This window comes from Xenopus laevis, chromosome 3L (genome assembly GCF_017654675.1).
Source record: "Xenopus laevis strain J_2021 chromosome 3L, Xenopus_laevis_v10.1, whole genome shotgun sequence".
Classification (NCBI taxonomy): Eukaryota; Metazoa; Chordata; class Amphibia; order Anura; family Pipidae; genus Xenopus; species Xenopus laevis.
In genome coordinates this window covers 13,486,943-13,496,118 of record NC_054375.1, presented here as the reverse complement: position 1 = coordinate 13,496,118, position 9,176 = coordinate 13,486,943, and the positions used below count along the sequence as shown (strand labels likewise).

Here is a 9,176-nt window from a genome sequence, read left to right as displayed (position 1 = left end):
CGGGCGACTAATCTCCCTGAAAAGCCTTCCAGAAGAAACTTTGGATGACTTCCGAAAACTAAGAGCTCCGAGTGCCATCCCGCTGGCGATTTAAGGTATGAGGATCCAAAATACATAAAGATCCCTTATCCAGAAAACCCAAGGTCCGAGCATTTTGGATAACAGGTCCCATACCTGTATTTGATCCCAACTAAGATATAATGAATCCCTATTGGAAGCAAAATCAGCCTATTGGGTTTAGTACATAATTGTTTAAGGTATGAGGATCCAAAATACAGAAAGATCCGTTATCTGGAAAACCCCAGGTCCTGAGCATTCTGGATAACAGGTCCCACACCTGTACTTGATCCCAACTAAGATATAATTAATCCTTATTGGCAGCAAAACAAGCCTATTGGGTTTATTTAATGTTTACATGATTTTCTAGTAGAATTAAGGTATGAAGGTCCAAATTATGGAAAGATCCCTTATCCAGAAAACCCAAGGTCCGAGCATTCTGGATAACAGGTCCCATACCTGTACAACAGAAACTCGCCTCCAACCCTGTAAATCAAAAATAAGCTCCTGCTTTGAGGCCACTGGGAGCAACATCCAAGGGGTCGGAGAGCAACGTGTTAATCACAAACTACTGGTTGGGGATCACTGGGTTAAAGGGACAATAAAGACAGAGCCCATAATAAAGATTATTATTACCCACCTGTCCAGCTGTTCAGGCTGAGAGTTGTTTCGTTTGCACGGATCAGAGCAGCAGTTTTATTCCCTTGCAGAGACGTGAGCCAATCAGCTGGCAGTGCTGCGACTGACAGTTTCAGGAAACCTCCTGTTTGATTGTGTCCAGATCCACTTGCAGAACAGACACTGACTTTGCATCATTCTCTCTCCACCCGGGGAGACACTAATCTGCGCTGGTCCTTATATGCCCTTCCTTGCAATAACTGCCAGTGTGTTGGGCTTTAACCCTTTCACTGCCAGACCATTTTGCACTCTTTGGGGGTGTTCTCTTCACAGTTCTGCTGCCACCCACCCGTTCCTGCCAATGACCACCCCTTCCTCCTCTGCCTATTCACAGTAGTAAAGCGGAGGTGTACTGGCCCTTTAAATTAAAGGAGAACTAAAGCTTAACTAAAGAAGTAGGTAGAAATGTTGTACAATATGTTTTGTGCTTCTGTACCAGCCCAAGGCAACCACAGCCCTTTAGCAGTAAAGATCTGTGTCTCCAGAGATGCCCCAGTAGCTCCCCATCTTCTTTTCTGCTGATTCACTGCACATGCTCTGTGCTGCTGTCACTTACTGAGCTTAGGGACCCACTCACAATATACAGTACACATAGAATAGAAATGTCACAATATAAGGCTGATTAGTAATTAATACAGATAATTACTACATGGCAGCACAGAAACCAGTGCAATTAGCATCAGAATTTAATAATCAGCCCTGTATCATCAGATTATATTACAGGGGAAGCTCATTTTCTACTGGATAATTAGTGACGAGCCCTAAGCTCAGCTGCTCAGAGCCCACTGAGCATGTGAGTGTCACAGACACTTTCCAAGATGGTGACCCCCTGTGACAAGTTTGAAGTCCTGGATCATTGCTGCTATTGACAAGCTGAAACTTTAGCCTCGTGCAATAAGTTAACTATATAAAATATGCCATTTTTAGCCCCATTCATTTTTAGGGTTTACTTCTTCTTTAAATGTGAACAACCCTTTTATTGAGGAATTTTCAGTAAGGGAGTGTGCGCCACCTGCTCAAGGAAGGGCAGCTCTGCAGTTTTAAGAACAGAATAAGTGTATGGGACCTATTATCCAGAATGCTTCGGACTTTCCGGGTTTTCCGGATAACAGATCTTTCCATAATTTTCCATAATCTTCATATTTTAAGGGACAGCTTTATCAAGGGTCGAAGCAAAAATCTGAAGTAAAAAAAAAAATCGAAATTCAAGCTATTTTTGTGTACTTCGGGAATAGTCCAAATTAAATGTAAAACTTCGACTTCGACCATTCGCCATCTAAAACCTGGCGAATTGCTGCTTTAGCCTATGGGGGACCTCCTAGAACCCATATGGAGTCAATTGGTCGACTACGTTTTTTTTAAAAAAAAATACTTTGAATCAAATTAGATTAGAACGATTGAATACAGCCTATTCACCCTCAAAAAAACCTTTAGATTTGTTTAATACATTATGGTTTGTTTTTTTTTTTTATTCAAATTTCAAAGTTATGGGAGTTCAGAAAAACTCCCATTACTTTAGAAATTCGACCCTCCATTCATACACCCATTTAACTAGAAGTCCCTTCACCCAATCATCTTCCCATTCTATTATCCATCAAACCAGCTATCCATATGTTTCTTGCACTCTTCCAAACAACTATACAGGTAATCATCAATGCACATATACAACCAGCTATCCTCCCTTCATCCAAACATATATCCATCCATCATCCATGCACTCATCCAAACTAATCATCCATGCACCTATTAACTATTCTCTCCATCATCCACTCATCTCTCCATTCTACCATCCAATCTTCAACCATGCACCAATCAAACCAACTATCCACTCCTTCATCCAATCATCTTCCCATCCTACTATCCACCCATCAAACCAACTATCCACTCCTTCATCCAATCATCTTCCCATCCTACTATCCACCCATCAAACCAACTATCCACTCTATCCAACCATCTCTCCATCCTATTAGGCATCTTTCTTTCAATAGTTTTTTATTGATTTTCCAAGAAAATGGTTTTACAAGCAAGCAGTGTCGTCAGGTATTTCCAAACAGAGGAAAACAGAGAAGAGAGAAAGATAATGAAATGAACTCATCCTCCCCCCTCCAGACATTCTGTCAGAAGTGGGAGAGAGACAAGCTACAACAATGATAGTAATAACTTTAGATGACATGTTACAGTTGACATAGGTGTAACTTTATATATAAAGCATAGATGCTGGCGACTTCAGCGGGGTCCCTTGACTATTTAGAATATCTCGACGAGATGGATTCATTTGCATTGGCTCTCGGCTCAGGAAAATAACTAATGCTTATCTACACAATAGTATCAAGTGTCCATTACCTCAGATTACACCAGGTTCTGTCCAATGATTGTAAACTCTATACATTCAGAGGGGATTACCAGAGAATAGAAGGGGTTTCTGCCAATGGAAAGGAATATCTATACCACGGTTCCCAGATTTCCTTGAATTTTTGATAGTTGTCCACAAGTATACTGGTTAACCTTTCATTGACCATGATCCAATTTAGTTTCTCTTTAAAATGCAGTATTGGGATTCGAGACGATTTCCAATGTTTGGCTATTGTAATTTTCGCAGCTAGGAACATAAAAGTAATTAGGGACCTTGTATTATTACGAACATTGGAAATCTTCTGGTTCAATAAAGCCTGTATCGGATCTTTCTTAAGATTAACCTGTGTCACTGAATATATAATAGAATAGATCCGAATCCAAAATCTACGAACATTTGGACAGGTCCACCAAATATGCATGACGGTTCCACTCTGCCCGCAACCCCTAAAACAATCCTGGCTAAGTTGACCTATTAGGCATCTTTTATCCATCTAACCAACTATCCATATGTTTCTTGCACTCTTCCAAACAACTATACGAGTAATCATCAATGCACTTATACAACCAGCTATCATCCCATCATCCAAACATATATCCATCCATCATCCATGGACATTAAAATCATCTCTCCATCGTACACATCATCTCCATCCAACCATCCAAATCTATCATCCATGCATATCATCAAACCAACTATCCATCTCCATATCATCCAATCATCTCCCACTATGCAATCTTATCCATGCACCTATTAAACCAACTATCCACTCCTTCATCCAATCATCCTCCATTCTCTATCCAATCTTCATCCATGACCTATTAAACCAACTAGCAAGGCATTCATCCAATCATCTCTCCATATCTACTATCCACAACCTTCATCCATCCATCCTATCTAACCAAAATCCAACAAATCATTCACAAGGACATCCAACCAACATCCAATACTCCATACATCATCTGATACCTTTCTGGTGTCTCACCAATATTGTTGACCCCCTCCAACTGCAGTATATCTATTCACTTCCTACCAAAAGTAATGTTAATGTCCTTTAGCCTTCGTTTCTGGAGAACACGTGTTAGACTGAAAGTAAAGGGGAGCGAGAAACACTAAAACGAGTTAGTTATAAATTTGGGGGATATGATAAATAGGGGTGCTCCAAATTCAGCATTCACTGATTGGACTGAAAACCCGGCAGGAATCAGCAACAATCTCTAGAGCTCAGCAAAACTCAATCAAAACCCAGCAGGTCAATGCTCCAGCTCTGTTCATCAGCCAGGCTTCTGCTACATTATTTGGGAGTCAGAACCAGCAGTGCAGAGAGTATAAACAGTCACTGCTTACAAGTAGATTGTGACGTGATTGTGATAGAGTGCGGCAATGAAATCAATCTGTCTCTCACCTTGGTGGATATGACTTGTCCGTCGGGGGTTGAAGACCAGATACACAACGGACACCTTTGCAGAGACATAAATGAAGGAAGGGTAAGAAAATGAAACCATTTCTGACTCTTGCTGTAGCTTCATTGCTCTGCCTCACATTGCTGCACAAATCTCAGATCACTGGGGAAAGACACATTTCAGATTCACATTTCAGGGCAGCATAGAAATCAGTGCAGTCTGCATCAGAATTCATTCATAATCAGGCCTGTAGCATCAGCTTCTACAATAGATGAACCTCACTTTCTGCTGAATGATTTCCCCCGACCCCTAAGCTCAGCTTCCCAACAGCAGCCCAGGACCCACTGAGCAGGTGCAGTGCCACTGACTCACAGAAGATGCCTAACAAGATCCAAGATGGGGAGCTGCAGGGGATAATTAAAAGGGTGGTTTACCTCTAAGTTAACTTTTGATATGTTATACAATGGCTAATTCTAAGCAACTTTTAAATTGGTCTTCATTATTTATTTGTTGTAGTTTGTTTAATTATTTGCCTTTTTCTCTTTCCAGCTTTCAAATAGGGGTCACCGACCCTATCTAAAAAAAACAAACGCTCTGTAATGCTACAAATGTATTGTTATTGCTACTTTTTATTACTCTTTCTATTTAGGCCTCTCCTGTTCATATGGTTGCTAGGGGAATTTGGAGCCTAGCAACCAGCTGGCTGACATTGCAAACTAAAGAGCTGCTGAATAAAAAGCTAAGTAACTCAAAAATTAAAACTAATAAAAAATTAAAACCAATTGCAAATTGTCTCAGAATATCCCTCTCTACGTCATACTAATTCAAAGGTGAACAACCCCTTTAAGGGATCTCCCTAAACCCACAGCTGAAACCTTAGGCCAAACCTTTTTGTTATCCGGAATCCGGAATAAATCCTCTCTGGGAAGTTTGGGAGATGAAGTCCTGATCTTCGCAGGCGTTTTCTGTAACTCAGTCGCCTTCTGCAGCGCAGCCAATCGTATCTAAGGAGCCAACTCCCCGACATGAGCAGAACAAAGTCACTGCCATCAACATATATAATAGGTACCATTTCCCATGTGCTGCTTGTGGGCTGAGCCCTGCACTGTTCTGCATAGCAACAGAATTCTTTCTGCAGGAGCTGCACTAGTTATACTAGTAATTAATCTGATATAGGCAGTAATGCAAGGGCAGACGGCTGATTGGTTGCTGTAACAGCACCGGTATTTGACCAATCCCGGAACAGATACTGGATGTGTTGGTCACCATTCTGGCTCCATACCTTCCATAATTCTCTGTATCCACTCCCAAATCCCTCCTGCTAATGAGATAAGGATTGGAGGTGTGGTTAGCAGATGTGGGTGTGGCCGGCGTGCTGCGTGTGCGTATGCGCGTAATGTTTTTGCCGCAACCGCCCGACAAAGGAAGAGGTTGTGGATCTGGGCCAGCAGGTTTTTTCCCAGTGTTCTGCCGGCCCAGTCTGACCCTGTTTACAGGAGGTCTGTGACTCAAGCAGGGGGTGGAGCTAGAACACTCCTATGGCAGCTCACAGGGGAAGGGTCAGGAATGCTTAAAATCAGAGATCACATTAATGTTTAGGCAATCCTGCACCAGGAATAAATATATAGTATATGTTAGAGTTTTGCCAGATGGGCAGATAATTGGCTGCAAATGAAGAGGCGCCACAAGAGCTGACGCTTCACTTCACCTATTAGGACTCATTGCACAGAGGGTCCGTAAGAAATGATATGTATAAGGACCCAACAGTATCGTTTTGTCTTCTTTACAGGGAGAAACCCTGTGAGATCTCAATGAGCAGAACAAGAGATAAACAAGAACTATTGATCCTTACGGCAAATCCTCAGCTGATGCAACACTAACAGGATCTCGCTGTAATTAATATTCTGTATTGCAGCAGCTGTCTGGTTGCTATGGTCCAGTTTACCCTGGCAACCATGCATCGCTTTGAATGAGAGAGTTGAAAATGAATAGGAAAGAGGCTGAGTAGAAAGATAAGGAATCAAAAATAATAAAAATACAATTGTAGCCTCACAGAACAATAGGTTTTTTTGCCTGCAGGGGTCAGTGACCCCCATGTGAAAGCTGGAAAGAAACTGAAGAGTAAGGTAAACAATTGGGACTTGGTTTATGGGTTGTCTGGCACCCATGTGATGCGATGATGTTACTTTAAAGGGGTTGTTCACCTTTAAATTAACTGTTAGTATGTAGAGAGGGGTATTCTTTTATTTTTTTTTTATTAATTGTGGTTTTTGAATTATTTAGCTTTTTATTCAGCAGCTCTCCAGTTTGTAATTTCAGCCATCTGGTTGGTAGGGTCCAAATTTCCCTAGCAACCATGCATTGGTTTGAATAAGAGACTGGAATATTAATAGAGGAGAGGCCTGAATAGAAAGAGGAGTAATAAAAAGTAGCAATAACAATACATTTGTAGCCTTACTGAGCATTTGTTTTTTAGATGGGGTCACTGACCCCCATTCAAAAGCTGGAAAGTGTCAGGAAAAAAAGGCAAATAACTCAGAAAGTATAACACATAGATAATGAAGACCAATTGCAAAGTTGCTAGGAATTGGCCATTCTATAACATACTAAAAGTCACATACCTGGGTTTCTTGCTTTGTGTTCAACTGAAGATTCCTGTGCAGGTTTCTCTCCTTTTTTGTCTTCAGAACCTTCTTCATGGGCTTCATCTAAACACGGGGAATAAAGAGCTAACACTTCTCTACAACAGGGTGTAGCACTATATCTCTGTATGTGCAGCTTCCATGGACTCTAATGCTCCATGCAGCAAAACATTTGTAGCTGCCTCTTAATTGTATTATATTTTAAAACAAATAATAAACGTTGCACAACAGGGCAGACAGAGGATGATCAAGACTTACTAAAAGGCTACTAGAAAAATTGTATTTATTTATTTTTTCCCTGAAGTTTACCTTTAAAGCCATTTCCAAGAGGTGAGCAGGGGGTGCGTTAGAGTCAGAGCTGTCAGAACATGCAGAGTACTGAAAAATAATGAAACAGGGGGTACATTATCCCTTATAATACATGAGTGATACTCAGAGTTCCCTGTATAACTCAGCCTGCAGCCTTGTGCCTTTATATGGTCACAGAACAACCCCTCAGTGACTTCTAATATCCTTATCATTTACAGTAGGGGGTACATTATCCCTTATAATCCATGAGTGATACTCAGAGTTCCCTGTATAACTCAGCCTGCAGCCTTGTGCCTTTAAATGGTCACAGAACAACCCCTCAGTGACTTCTAATATCCTTATCATTTACAGTAGGGGGTACATTACCCCTTATAATACATGAGTGATACTCAGAGTTCCCTGTATAATAAACCCAATGCCACTCACCTAGAATCCAGATCCGAGAGAATATTGTCCAGCAGGGATTCGGGGTCTAGTTGGCCACTCCTGGCTTTTACTTGTAGTATCAGGATTTCCTCCAGTTCTTTTAGGAAGATGATGTTCTAGGACATAAACCAGGGAGACTTTCAGTAAAGACTAAAGTTTGTCTGTCCCTTTAAGCTCTCTGGTTGTGACTCTTGAAACAATGTAGCAGAAGTCAATCCTCCTGCAGGTCTGATCACCTCCCAGCTGCAACTACACTGTTTCAGGAGTCAGAATCATTTAAGAAAGGTAGGTAGGTTCATGAGTCTTACCTTGGTTTGATGGGGGTCGCAGAAATCCAACAGAGTATCACACAAATGATATCCCACGGACTCCAGATCTTTGGTGCTGAAATGGGTTCCACACCGCCCACCTCTAAAGAGGGAATTGCATTGATCATTAGAAAAGAAACATACACATTAAAAATGATGGATAAGTGGGCGGGGCTTGTTTAATCACATTAAGGAATCAAATTTAGGTGTAACACTGACAATCCTCTTACCTAGCGTTGAACCACAGTACGTGGCCTCTAAGGTGTAACTGTTCTGGATTCCCATTTTCCACATCACCCCTCGCCCTGTTCCCTCCTTACTCTTCTGCACCTTCAACTTACAGCTTGAGAAAGAAAACTGAATGGGGCGACAGTAAGTGGTCTCACTGGAGAGGGTTTTTATGAGCTCAACAACTCAAGGATTTCACTCCCTTATACCCTATAACTCACCCTTTCTACAATGGAACCTTCCCGCAGACTATTCTCCCCACTGTTACTATAGGCACCATCTCTCCCTACTATACCTGCTATCCCACAGTCACACTCCCTTCCCAGAGACTATTATCCCACTGTTACTATAGGCACCATCTCTCCCTACTATACCTGCTATCCCACAGTCACACTCCCTTCCCAGAGACTATTATCCCACTGTTACTATAGGCACAATCTCTCCCTACTATACCTGCTATCCCACAGTCACACTCCCTTCCCAGAGACTATTATCCACTGTTACTATAGGCACCATCTCTCCCTACTATACCTGCTATCCCACCGTCACACTCCCTTCCCAGAGACTATTATCCCCACTGTTACTATAGGCACCATCTCTCCCTACTATACCTGCTATCCCACAGTCACACTCCCTTCCCAGAGACTATTATCCACTGTTACTATAGACACCATCTCTCCCAACTATACCTGCTATCCCACAGTCACACTCCCTTCCCAGAGTCTATTATCCCACTGTTACTATAGGCACCATCTCTCCCTACTATACCTGC

At 41.8% G+C, this 9,176-nt stretch overlaps 1 long non-coding RNA gene across 2 annotated transcripts; it reads right to left on the bottom strand.

The window, feature by feature from the left end:
- Nucleotides 1-4,291: 4,291 nt before the first annotated feature.
- On the bottom strand, nt 4,292-8,737 carry LOC121401026. 2 transcript variants are annotated; one of them, XR_005966045.1, is made up of 6 exons: nt 8,407-8,737; nt 8,177-8,279; nt 7,869-7,984; nt 7,443-7,511; nt 7,113-7,199; nt 4,292-4,548 (listed from the first exon to the last, which is right to left on the bottom strand). It is a non-coding gene; the product is annotated as an uncharacterized LOC121401026 (long non-coding RNA). The 2 variants fall into 2 exon arrangements; XR_005966044.1 differs by lacking the exon at nt 4,292-4,548 and adding an exon at nt 5,407-5,495.
- Nucleotides 8,738-9,176: the final 439 nt, after the last annotated feature.